Source organism: Pleurodeles waltl, chromosome 9 (genome assembly GCF_031143425.1).
Source record: "Pleurodeles waltl isolate 20211129_DDA chromosome 9, aPleWal1.hap1.20221129, whole genome shotgun sequence".
In the NCBI taxonomy this organism is placed as follows: Eukaryota; Metazoa; Chordata; class Amphibia; order Caudata; family Salamandridae; genus Pleurodeles; species Pleurodeles waltl.
This window is the reverse complement of record NC_090448.1, coordinates 420,666,151-420,680,243: the sequence shown is the minus strand read 5'-3', so window position 1 is coordinate 420,680,243 and position 14,093 is coordinate 420,666,151. Positions and strand designations below refer to the sequence as shown.

General features: G+C 47.8%; 1 protein-coding gene across 2 annotated transcripts in view; it reads left to right on the top strand.

The window, feature by feature from the left end:
- Positions 1-14,093, top strand: part of SPTBN4 (spectrin beta, non-erythrocytic 4) — a 1,652,494-nt gene that overhangs the window by 97,168 nt on the left and 1,541,233 nt on the right. The window lies entirely within an intron of this gene.

The following is a 14,093-nucleotide window of genomic DNA, read 5'->3' as shown; positions in this document are numbered from 1 at the left end:
CCTTAACAAGAAGAAGGACTGCTGACCTGAAGCCCTGCAGTGAAGACAGAGATAACAACTACTTTAGCCCCAGCCTAACGGCCTGTCTCCCAACTTCGAAGAAAACTGCAACAGCGACGCATCCAACAGGGACCAGCGACCTCTGAAGCCTCAGAGGACTGCCCTGCAACCAAGGACCAAGAAACTCCGTGAACAGCGGCCCTGTTCAACAATCTGCAACTTTCTTGCAACAAAGAAACAACTTTAAAGACTTCACGTTTCCTGCCGGAAGCGTTAGACTTTCCACTCTGCATCCAACGCCCCCGGCTCGACCTGCAGAAAACCAACACTTCAGGGAGGACTCCCTGGCGACTGCGAGCCTGTGAGTAGCCAGAGATGACCTCACTGGGCCCCCACAGCGACGCCTGCAGAGGGAATCCAAAGGCTCCCGCTGACCGCGACTGCCTGTAACAAGGGACCTGACACCTGGAACCAGCACGTTTGTTGAAGAGAACCCTGGGACCCTCCATTACTTCCTATCTAAAACCCGACACCTATTTGCACTGTGCACCCGGCCGCCCCTATGCCGCTGAGGGTGTACTTTCTGTGCCTGCTTGTGTCCCCCCCAGTGCCTTACAAAACCCCCCTGGTCTGCCCCCGAGGACGCGGGTACTTACCTGCTGGCAGACTGGAACCGGGGCACCCCTGTTCTCCATTGAAGCCTATGTGTTTTGGGCACCTCTTTGACCTCTGTAACTGACTGGCCCTGAGCTGCTGGTGTGGTAACTTTGGGGTTGCCTTGAACCCCCAACGGTGGGCTACCTTGGACCCAACTTTGAGACTTGTAAGTGTTTTACTTACCTACAAACTTAACCTTTACTCCCCCCCCCTTCAGGAACTGTTGATTTTTGCACTGTGTCCACTTTTAAAATAGTTTATTGCCATTTTTACAAAGACTGTACATGCTATTGTGATTATTCAAAGTTCCTAGAGTACCTAAGTGAAATATCTTTCATTCGAAGTATAACTTGTAAATCTTGAACCTGTGGTTCTTTAAAATAAACTAAGAAAATATATTTTTCCATATAAAAACCTATTGGCCTGGAGTAAGTCTTTGAGTGTGTGTTCCTCATTTATTGCCTGTGTATGTACAACAAATGCTTAACACTACCCTCTGATAAGCCTACTGCTCGACCACACTACCACAGAATAGAGCATTAGAATTATCTCTTTTTGCCACTATCTTACCTCTTAGGGGAACCCTTGGACTCTGTGCACACTATTTCTTACTTTGAAATAGTATATACAGAGCCAACTTTCTACATTGGTGGATCAGCGGTGGGGTCTAAGACATTGCATTTGCTGGACTACTCAGCCAATACCTGATCACACGACTAAATTCCAAAAATTGTCATTAGAAACTGATTTTTGAAATTTTAGATATTTTTCTAAATTTTTAAAAGTTCTGCTAGGGCCTTGTGTTAGTCCCTGTTAGCATTTCTTTTAGAGTTTAAAAGTTTTGTAAAAGTTTGGATTAAGTTCTAGAGATAGTTTTAGATTCTTAAAAAGTATTCCAACGTTTAGAGAAATAATGTCTAGTACAGATGAGATGGTGGTGGAACTCAACCTCACCCCTTACCTACATCTTCGGATGTCAGAGTTAAGGACTCTCTGTAAAATAAAAACGATAAAAACTGGATCAAACCCTACCAAAGTACAGCTCCAGGAGCTTTTGGCAGAGTTTGCTAGAGATCACCCCTCTGAAGACAACCTTACAGATGGGGGAACTAGTGACCAGGAGGATAATTTCCCCCCTCCTGTCTTAGTTAGGGAGCCCAGGGCTCCTCAAACTCTGACTGCGCAAGTGATAGTCAGAGATGCTGCTTCTCCCACAGGGGAGTCCAGAAACTCTGGAAGCATTGAGGGCAGCCTCAATGAAGATGACCTCCTGTTAGCCAGGATGGCCTAAAGATTGGCTTTGGAGAGACAGCTCCTAGCCATAGAAAGGGAAAGACAAGAGATGGGTTTAGCTCCCATAAATGGTGGCAGCATCTTAAATAGGGTCACAGAGATTACTGACATGCTAAAAATCCCCAAAGGGATTGTAACAAAATATGAAGATGGTGATGACATCACCAAATGATTCACAGCTTTTGAGAGGGCTTGTGCAACCAGAAAAGTAAACAAATCTCACTGGGGTGCTCTCCTTTGGGAAATGCTCACTGGAAAGTGTAGGGATAGACTCCTCACACTCTCTGGAAAAGATGCAGAATCCTATGACCTCATGAAGGCTACCCTGATTGAGGGCTTTGGATTCTCAACTGAGGAGTACAGGATTAGGTTCAGGGGGGCTAAAAAATCCTCGAGCCGACCTGGGTTGATTTTGTTGACTTCTCAGTCAAAACATTGGATGGTTGGATTAATGGCAGTGGTGTAAATGATTATGAAGGGCTGTATAATTTGTTTATGAAGGAACACCTTTTAAGTAATTGTTTCAATGATAAACTGCATCAGCATCTGGTACACCTAGGTCCAAATTCTCCCAAGAATTGGGAAAGAAGGCAGACCATTGGGTCAAGACAAGGGTGACCAAGACTTCCACAGGGGGTGACCAAAAGAAAGGGGTCACAAAGCCTACCCAGGGGAAGAGTGTTGAGACACCCAAGGGAAAAAGTAAAGTGTCTTCTACAGGGCCCCATAAACCTGCTCAGGAGGGTGGGTCCAAAGCATCTTCACAATCCTCATTTAGGTACAAGGGTAAAAACTTTGATCCCAAAAAGGCCTGGTGTCGTAGCTGTAATCAGCAGGGACACCAAACTTGGGTCAAGGCCTGTCCCAAGAAAGGTTCCACTTCTACTACTACTCCAGTTAGCACTGGAATAGCCAGTCTCCAGGTGGGACCAACAGTGTGCCCAGAGCAAATCAGGGTCCAGACTGAAGCTACATTAGTCTCTGAGGGTGGGGTGGACCTCGCCACACTAGCTGCCTGGCCCCCTAACATGAAAAAATACAGGCAGCAGCTCTTTATTAATGGGACTAGAGTAGAAGCCCTGAGGGATACAGGTGCCAGTGTCACAATGGTGACAGACAAACTGGTTTCCCCAGGACAATACCTGACTCGACAAACTTATCCAGTCACCAACGCTGACAATCAGACTAAAGTACATCCCATGGCTATGGTAACTTTAGAATGGGGAGTGGTCACTGGCCTGAAACAGGTGGTAGTCTCCTCTGCTATAGCAGTAGACTGTCTGCTTGGAAATGATCTGGAGTCCTCAGCATGGGCTGAGGTAGAACTCAAAACCCATGCAGCCATGCTGGGTATCCCTGAACTGGTGTGTGTCAAGACAAGGGCACAGTGCAAGGCTCAGGGTGAAGAAGTGTTGGAGTCTAGAATAATGGCCCAACCTTCCAAGAGAAAAGGAAAGAAGACTGGAGAACCAACTTCAGCACAGAAAAAGAAACAGAACCTCTCTTCTCAGGAAGAAGTTCTATCCCCTGAGGGAACTGAGCCTATGGGGTTAGAACTTTATTAGATTGAGCTCCTTGGCCCAGGGGGACCCACAAGGGAACAACTGTGCAAGGGGCAGGAAACATGACCCTCTCTTGAAGTCCTTAGGCAGCAAGCTGCTGAGGAAACAAAAGGAAATGTCAGTGGAACCCACAGGGTCTATTGGGAAGATGGACTCCTTATACTGAGGCAAGAGATCCAAAACCTGGTGCCACTAGGAGAGTGGTAGTGCCTCAGGAGTTTAGTGAGTTCATTCTGACCTTAGCCCATGACATTCCACTTGCTGGGCATTTGGGACAAACCAAGACATGGGAGAGGTTAGTCAACCATTTCTATTGGCCCAATATGTCCCAGAAAGAAAAGGAGTTTTGTGCCTCCTGTGCCACCTGTCAAGTCAGTGGTAAGACAGGTGGCCATCCAAAGGCCCCCCTCATTCCACTTCCAGTGGTGGGGGTCCCATTTGAAAAAGTGGGAGTGGATATAGTGGGTCCACTTGAACCTCCCACAGCCTCAGGGAATCAGTATATCCTAGTAATAGTGGATCATACTACTAGGTACCCTGAAGCAATTCCCCTTAGGTCCACTACTGCCCCTGCAGTAGCCAAAGCACTCATTGGTATTTTTACCAGAGTGGGATTTCCTAAGGAGGTGGTTTCTGACAGAGGTGCCAACTTCATGTCAGCTTACCTAAAACACATGTGGAATGAGTGTGGGGTGACTTACAAATTCACCATACCATCCACAAACCAATGGTCTTGTTGAGAGGTTTAACAAGACATTGAAGGGCATGATCATGGGGCTCCCTGAAAAGCTCAAAATGAGATGGGATGTCCTCTTGCCATGCCTGCTTTTCCTCTACAGAGAGGTGCCTCAGAAGGGAGTAGGGTTTTCCCCCTTTGAACTTCTGTTTGGCCATCCTGTTAGGGGACCACTAGCTCTTGTGAAAGAAGGCTGGGAGAGACCTTTTCATGAGCCTAAGCAAGATATAGTGGACTATGTAGTAGGCCTAGGTTCAAGGATGGCAGAGTACATGGAAAAGGCAAGAAAAAACCTTGAGGCCAGCTAACAACTCCAGAAGATGTGGTATGACCAAAAGGCTGCTATGGGTGAGTTTCAGCCAGGGCAGAAAGTCTGAGTTCTGGAGCCTGTGGCTCCCAGGGCACTTCAGGACAGATGGAGTGGCCCTTACCCAGTGCTAGAAAGAAAGAGCCAGTTCACCTACTTGGTAGACCTAGGCCCTAGCAGGACCCCCAAAAGGGTGATCCATGTGAACCTCCTCAAACTCTTTCATGACAGGGCAGATGTAAGCATGTTAATGGTTACAGATGAGGACCAGGAAGCTGAGAGTTAACCTCTCCCTGATCTCCTCTCCTCTGACCCTAAAGATGGCTCAGTAGATGGAGTGGTCTACTCAGACACCCTCTCTGGCCAACTGCAAGCTGACTGCAGGCAAGTCCTCCAGCAGTTTGCTGAGCTCTTTTCCCTAACCCCTGGTCAGACACACCTGTGTACCCATGCTGTAGACACAGGGGACAGTATGCCTGTCAAAAACAAAATGTTTAGACAGTCTGATCAAGTTAAGGAAAGCATCAAAGTGGAAGTCCACAAGATGCTGGAGTTGGGAGTAATTGAGCACTCTGACAGCCCCTGGGCTAGTCCAGTGGTCTTAGTCCCCAAACCTCACACAAAAGATGGCAAGAGAGAGATGAGGTTCTGTGTGGACTACAGAGGGCTTAATTCTGTCACCAAGACAGATGCTCATCCAATCCCAAGAGCAAATGAGTTAATTGACAAATTGGGTGCTGCCAAATACTTAAGTACCTTTGACTTGACAGCAGGGTACTGGCAAATAAGAATGGCACCAGGAGCAAAAGAGAAAACAGCATTCTCTACACCAGATGGGCACTACCAGTTTACTGTGATGCCCTTTGGCTTAAAGAATGCCCCTGCCACCTTCCAAAGGTTGGTGAATCAAGTCCTTGCTGGCTTGGAGCCCTTTAGTGCAGTTTATCTTGATGACATTGCTGTCTTTAGCTCCAGCTGGCAGGATCACCTGGTCCACCTGAAGAAGGTTTGGCAAGCCCTGCAAGCAGCAGGCCTCTCTATCAAGGCATCTAAATGTCAGATAGGGCAGGGTACTGTGGTTTACTTGGGACACCTTGTAGGTGGAGGCCAAGTTCAGCCACTCCAACCCAAGATCCAGACTATTCTGGACTGGGTAGCTCCAAAAACCCAGACTCAAGTCAGGGCATTCCTTGGCTTGAGGGGGGTACTATAGGAGGTTTGTGAAGGGATATGAATCAATAGTGACACCCCTCACAGAACGTACCTCCAAGAAAATGCCCAAGAAAGTTAACTGGACAGTGGAATGTCAACAGGCCTTTGACACCCTGAAACAAGCTATGTGCACAGCACCAGTTCTAAAAGCTCCAGATTACTCTAAGCAGTTCATTGTGCAGACAGATGCCTCTGAACATGGGATAGGAGCAGTCCTGTCCCAAACAAATGATGATGGCCTTGACAAGCCTGTTGCTTTCATTAGCAGGAGGTTACTCCCTATGGAGCAGCGTTGGAGTGCCACTGAGAGGGAGGCCTTTGCTGTGGTCTGGTCCCTGAAGAATTTGAGACCATACCTGTTTGGTACTCACTTCATAGTTCAAACTGACCACAGACCTCTCAGATGGCTCATGCAAATGAAAGGAGAAAACCCTAAACTGTTGAGGTGGTCCATATCCCTACAGGGAATGGAGTTTATAGTGGAACACAGACCTGGGACTGCCCATGCCAATGGAGATGGCCTTTCCAGGTTCTTCCACTTAGAAAATGAATACTCTCTTGGGAAAGATTAGTCTCATCCTCTTTCGTTTGGGGGGGGGGAGGGTTGTGTAAGGAAATGCCTCCTTGGCATGGATACCCCCTGACTTTTTGCCTTTGCTGATGCTAAGTTATGATTTGATAGTTTGCTGGTACCCTGCTAACCAGGCCCCAGCATCAGTGTTCTTTCCCTAAACTGTACCTTTGTCTCCACAATTGGCACAACCCTGGCACTCAGGTAAGTCCCTTGTAACTGGTACCCCTGGTACGAAGGGTCCTGATGCCAGGGAAGGTCTCTAAGGGCTGCAGCATGTCTTGTGCCACCCTAGGGACCCCTCACTCAGCACATGCACACTGCCTCTCAGCTTGTGTGTACTGGTGGGGAGAAAATGACTAAGTCGACATGGCACTCCCCTCAGAGTGCCATGCCCACCTCACACTGCCTGTGGCAAAGTAAGTCACCCCGCTAGCAGGCCTTCCAGCCCTAAGGCAGGGTGCATTATACCACAGGTGAGGGCATATGCGCATGAGCACTATGCTCCTACAGTGTCTAAGCAAAACCTTAGACATTGTAAGTGCAGGGTAGCCATAAGAGTATATGGTCTGGGAGTTTGTCGAACACGAACTCCACAGTTCCATAATGCCTACACTGAAAACTGTGAAGTTTGGTTTCAAACTTCTCAGCACAATAAATGCACACTGATGCCAGTGTGCAATTTATTATAGAATACACACAGAGGGCATCTTAGAGATGCCCCCTGAAAACATACCGACTTCCAGTGTAGGCTGACTAGTTTCTGCCAGCCTGCCACACACCAGACATGTTGCTGGTCACATGGGGAGAGTGCCTTTGTCACCCTGTGGCCAGGAACAAAGCCTGTACTGGGTGGAGGTGCTTCTCACCCCCCCTTTCAGGAACTGTAACACCTGTCGGTGAGCCTCAAAGGCGCACCCCTTTTGTTACAGCGCCACAGGGCATCCCAGCTAGTGGAGATGCCCGCCCCTCCGGCCACTGCCCCCACTTTTGGCAGCAAGGCTGGAGGAGATAATTAGAAAAACAAGGAGGAGTCACCCACCAGTCAGGACAGCCCCTAAGGTGCCCTTAGCTGAGGTGACTCTTACTTTTAGAAATCCTCCATCTTGTGAGTGGAGGATTCCCCCAATAGAATTAGAGATGTGCCCCCCTCCCCACAGGGAGGAGGCACAAAGAGGGTGTGGCCACCCTCCAGGACAGTAGCCATTGGCTACTGCCCTCCCAGACCTAAACACACCCCTAAATTCAGTATTTAGGGGATCCCTAGAGCCTAGGAAACTAGATTCCTGCAACCTTAACAAGAAGAAGGACTGCTGACCTGAAGCCCTGTAGTGAAGACGGAGACAACAACTGCTTTGGCCCCAGCCCTACCGGCCTGTCTCCAAACTTCGAAGAAAACTGCAATAGCAACGCATCCAACAGGGACCACCGACCTCTGAAGCCTCAGAGGACTGCCTGCAACCAAGGACCAAGAAACTCCTGTGAACAGCGGCCTTGTTCAACAATCTGCAACTTTGTTGCAACAAAGAAACAACTTAAAAGACTTCACGTTTCCCGCCGGAAGCATAAGACTTTCCACTCTGCACCCGATGCCCCAGGCTCGACCTGCGAAAAACCAACACTTCAGGGAGGACTCCTCGGCGACTGCGAGCCCGTGAGTAGCCAGAGACGACCCCCCTGAGCCCCCACAGCGACGCCTGCAGAGGAAATCCAGAGGCTCCCCCTGACCATGACTGCCTGTAACAAGGGACCCGATGCCTGGAACCAACACTGCACCCGCAGCCCCCAGGACCTGAAGGAACTGAACTCCAGTGCAGGAGCAACCCCCAGGCGACCCTCTGCCTAGCCCAGGTGGTGGCTACCCCGAGGAGCCCCCCCTGTTCTGCCTGCATCGTTGAAGAGACCCCTGGGTCCCTCCATTACTTCCTATCTAAAACCCGACGTCTGTTTGCACTCTGCACCCGGCCGCCCCTGTGCTGCTGAGGGTGTACTTTCTGTGCCTGCTTGTGTCCCCCCCGGTGCCCTACAAAACCCTCCTGGTCTGCCCTCCGAGGACGCGGGTACTTACCTGCTGGCAGACTGGAACCAGGGCACCCCTGTTTCCATTGAAGCCTATGTGTTTTGCGCAGCTCTTTGACCTCTGCACCTGACCGGCCCTGAGCTGCTGGTGGGGTAACTTTGGGGTTGCCTTGAACCCACAACAGTGGGCTACCTTGGACCCAACTTTGAGACTTGTAAGTGTTTTACTTACCTGCAAACTTAACCTTTACTTACCTCCCCAGGTACTGTTGATTTTTGCAGTGTCCACTTTTAAAATAGCTTATTGCCATTTTTACAAAGACTGTACATGCTATTGTGATTATTCAAAGTTCCTAGAGTACCCAAGTGAAATACCTTTCATTTGAAGTATTACTTGTAAATCTTGAACCTGTGGTTCTTAAAATAAACTAAGAAAAGATATTTTTCAATATAAAAACCTATTGGCGTGGAGTAAGTCTTTGAGTGTGTGTTCCTCATTTATAGCCTGTGTGTGTACAACAAATGCTTGACACTACCCTCTGATAAGCCTACTGCTCGACCACACTACCACAAAATAGAGCATTAGAATTATCTCTTTTTGCCACTATCTTACCTTTAAGGGGACCCCTTGGATTCTGTGCACACTATTTCTTACTTTGAAATAGTATATACGGAGCCAACTTCCTACACTAGTAAAGTGCACTAGAGGTGCCAGGGCCTGTAAATCAAATGCTACTATTGGGCCTGCAGCACTGGTTGTGCCACCCACATAAGTAGTTCTGTAATCATGTCTCAGACCTGCCATTGCAGTGTCTGTGTGTGCACTTTTAACTGTAAATTCAACTTGGCAAGTGTAGCCACTTGCCAGGCCTAAACCGTCCCTTTTCTTACATGTAAGGCACCCCTAAGGTAGGACCTAGGTAGCCCCAAGGGCAGGGTGCAGTGTATGGTTAAGGTGGGACATATAGGCCCTCATTACAACCCTGGCGGTCAAAGACCGCAGGGCTGTTTTGGAGTTTGTACCGCCAACAGGCTGACGGTACAAACTCGGGCATTACGACCGCGGTGGAAGTGCTGCGGTCGCACCGCCGGGCCCGGCTGTTTCCCGCCACTTTTATCTGGCGGTTGTAATCCCCCAGGGCAGCGCTGCTTGCAGCACTGCCCAGGGGATTACGAGCCCCCCTCCCGCCAGCCTTTTCATGGCGGTATGAACCGCCATGAAAAGGCTGGCGGAAAGGGGAGTCGCGGGGCCCCCTGACACGGCCCCATGGAGCTTTTCACTGTCTGCATAGCATAGCAGACAGTGAAAAGTGCGACGGGTGCAACTGCACCCGTCGCACCGCCGCAACACCGCCGGCTCCATTTGGAGCCGGCTCCCGTATTGCGGCCGAGATCCCCGCTGGGCCGGCGGGCGGAAACCAGGTTTCTGCCCGCCGGCCCAGCGGGGATCTCCAAATAGACCCTGCGGGAGTGCAGCTGCATTGGCGGCCGCCCGGCGGTTTCAACTTGGCGGTCAGCGGTTGCCGCCCGCCAATGTTGAAATGAGGGCCAAAAAACTAAATATAACGGGTAGTAAGGGTGAAATTGGCCGCACTCAAAGGGGAATGTACAGTAATGTAGAATATTTGGGGAACAAAGTATGGTGCAAATGATCAAAGTGCCCTACTACCCCTGGACACAGACACTGTGTAAAAACTATACACAAGTAATAGTAAACAAAAACAGATCACAGCACACCATGCGCAATAGTAGAACAGAAGAGTCATAACATTTCGTAATGTTAGGTTAAGTAAAGGTAAATGAAGAAATCAGGCACATCGGTATTCGAATCTTGTCTTGTGAAGTGAGTTCCTTTATTGTGGGCGAAGTTGTATTCGATAAGCAAAGAACATCATTCCAAACACAGCCAACACATGTTTCGTCACACTGGTGACTTTTTCAAGGCTGTAGAGAAACATTTATATATACACTTGATGTATCAATGGAAAATTTACAAACGTCAAAACAAGTATATGTGACAAACGGATGTCATCGTGTACAATGATTAGTGCGCGTGGTGAAATGAGGGCCATAGTATTGTGTTTTATATGTCCTAACAGTGAAATATTGCTAAATTCGTTTTTCACTGTTGCAAGGCCTGTCCCTCTCATGGGGGCTACCTTTAACTCCGATTAAAGTGTAGATTCCCTTTGGGAGTGGAAGGATGCACCTCACACGAGACAGTGACACAAAAGGAGCTGGGGTGTAGTCTGAATGATGAGCCATCTGGGCTAGGAGGGAGGGGAGGAGTGGTCACTTACACCTGAGAGGGCTGTGCCTGTCCTCACACAATGCAGTCTCCGACCCACTGGTGAGTGTCTGGGACCTGGCCTGGGCAATGCAGGATTTCACATTCAAAAGAGACTTTACTTTGAAGTAGGCCTACTTCAAAGGAGAAATTGGGTATAAGAAGGGCACCAAAAACCACAGACTTTCGAACACTTCTGGAAACAAGAGGAACCTCTACCTGGAGAAGAGCTGAAGAGCTGAGAAGAAGTGCTGCCCTGCCTGTGACTGTGCTTTGTGGAGCTATCCTGCAGCTGCTGCTTCTGCCAGAGTAAGAGGGCAAAGACTGGACTTTGTGTGCCTTCCATCTTGTGAAGAAATCTCCAAGGGCTTGATCTGAGTTGTTTGAAGTCTCAGGGACAGCAAAGACCAGCTCTCTGCCAGCACCTGGAGTCTCTGGAGAGACTCCTGCTTTGACAAGTGGTGCCCTATCCAGTCCCTGGGCCCTTGAAAGGAAAGCTGGTGGAAATTCAAAGAAAACGACTTCGGACGACTTCGGACCGACGCCGCTGCTGAATCCGGTGACGCCGCCTGCAACCGACTCCGTGATCTTCGCTGGAACACGACGACCTTTGCAGGCCTGACGCCGCTGCAGCCCCGCTGAAGTCCATGACTCCGTGGAAGTCGCTGCACCACGTCGTGAACGACGACGCTCGAAGTGCACGGATTCAAGGTTTTGCACAGACGCCTCGATCCCCGACTTCGCGCATCGGCTTGTTTTTACTCTTCACCAAAGGTACTGTACTTGGGGGTCTACACTATTCTGTGTCCGGCGCCGCTGGTGTCATCTTGTTGGGAACGACTCTGTCACGACACCGTGTTAACACCTCATCGAGGCATTTTGTGTTTCTAAGCACTATTTTTTAGTTTAATCTTTAAAATTCATAACTTGACTTGTGTATGTCGGATTTTTGTTGTTTTGGTCTTGTTTTGTTTAGATAAATATTTCCTATTATTCTCAACTGGTCTTGTGTCATTTTGTAGTGTTTTCATTATGTTACTGTGTGTGTTGGTACAAATACTTTACACCTAGCACTCTGAAGTTAAGCCTACTGCTCTGCCAAGCTACCAAGGGGGTAAGCAGGGGTTAGCTGAGGGTGATTCTCTTTTACCCTGACTAGAGTGAGGGTCCTTGCTTGAACAGGGGGTAACCTGACTGTCAACCAAAGACCGCATTTCTAACAGTGGGCATCATCTCATTTTAAAGCTTGGCTCAAAACAGGATAAACTGTTGCTGTCTGGTATGTCAAAAGCCTTGGCATACTCCCTTCTGGGACCCTTGAACCCCCTAGATAGAGACCTACGCCACTATTGCCTGGATTATCATATACCCCTACAAGGAGGATATTTGCCATATCTTGAGAAAGTTATTGTTGACTTAAACTTCCCCTACCTGAAACACTGCATTCTCCTCACACATGTATCTTCCAGTATGCCAGACTAAGGGATCCACTTGCAGCAGCATCTTATGGCTTCAAGATGGAAGTGTCAGGACACAAACTTTTCTCAATTGGTGACCAGGCCCTAAGGCTTCTGTTTTGGATGCCCTCTTGCTAAACGGGTCTGGTTTCAATTCCTAGGTCTATCCTCTATATGCTTTAATTGCTCACAATCTTGCAGTTGAGATGTTCCTTCCTCGTGTCTCCGATCTTGATTGCCATGCTTTGGAGTGTACAGGATTGGTTCTGAGTCTGGCTAGGCATCCTTCACTCTGTTATTTTGTGGCCCATGGGCTGCTCCAAAGCAAGGTAACCAGCAGCTCACTAATCCTCACAGAGTGGTGTATTAATGAGGATCCCGGCTTTGCCAGGGCCTTTCCTGGTCAGCTTGTTAACTCATGCCAAAATAGTGGCTTCCGGGCTCCATTAAAGGTTACTCTGGGGTCTCCCTGGTCTGTGGTATGGGACCTGGATTTTGTCTCATTCCATTACACAGAGTTTGTCTATTTCCTTTTGAATTTCTTTGTGGTGGGCCCAACTCTACCACTACATTAATGTTTTTCATTGTACCATTTCTGCTGCTACCAACTTGTTGAAGGAATTCCCCCATGTAGGGTCGTCTCGTGCTTGTAGACTATTAATGAGCAACAGAGTATATAGATTCCTTTTCGGTCAGTTGTACCTTTCTTTGGGGTATTGATAAAGTTTTAAAATTTTGCCTACTTGAGCCAAAATGCGTCTATCTGGGAGCTCTTTTCTTCTATCTTTAAAGGCATACCAAGTCTCCTGCCATTTATAACTTAGCATTCCTTGACAATGGCCTACTACCGGCCCCATTACAAAGTCCCTGGAGGCAATGATATTATCACAACACCGGTGAACTAACCAATGCCAGGAGTTCCATTCACTCTGACAACGAGGAACTAGCGGGGATTCCTGATTAAACCCTGAGAATCCCTGAGTAATGGGAAAATACAAGAAGGGTTGTAATGCTAGGTCATATTGCCCCTGTAGTTCCTCATTTTCCTTCCAGTGAGTTTGGGGAAAACATGAATGCTCTTCTGTAACTCCCCAGATCTCAATAGTGGTGTTAACAAGGTTACCATTCCGATTGAGAATTATGGGCCTCTCCTAACAATGGCCTATTTGTCTTGCTGTTTATTAGTGTGTATGAGGGTTGACACAGGCCCTCAGAACATCAATGCAGCCAATCATATCCTTCAGACAACAGCATAAAACATTTTATGTTCCCACTAGAGGGGTGCTGGGTCTGGTTGGTTATGGCCGAGGCAGGTATTATCCACCTACAGTCCCTGTCAGTGCTGCCAAATAACAGTATCAAAACACCTACTTACCACTAGAGTCCTACAAGTGTGACGATTTGGACTATACTAGATGACCCAAAGCTGTAAGAATGGCCTGAGAAACCTATTATTATTTTTTCATTGAATATTGAATGATTTAACGCTTTGCTCACGTGCTTTAAAAAAAAAATAGATGGAAAGAGCCACCATGTGGTTGGCTGCCATAAATATGTGCTGGTGTTAGGAAGTAAGTGCTGGAGCTGAACACTGGCAAACACTGCCACAAATAAAGCACTGGTTGACACATATGTTACGCTGTCTGCCTTTCTCGAAGTTATGCTTTCCTACCCATTTCATGGAAATCTGTTATTTATGATAACTATCTTCGTAGACATTTTGCAAAAGATAAGCAACCAATCTCACCTTCCTGAATTCAGTATTATGTTTTTTAAAATTATTTTTTAGAAATATTTTGTCTTCAATGGTTATATGTTGTTTGGCTCCCTTTTATACTTAGGGCATAATTATTATGGACCCACAATATACAGATCAGAGTGTGCTAATGACTAATATGGAACATACATCCCATTCAGAGTTGAACAGATCAGAATGGGGAATAATCATCAAATCGAATTTACTTTAGATTCATCTATTTTGAAAACATCAGG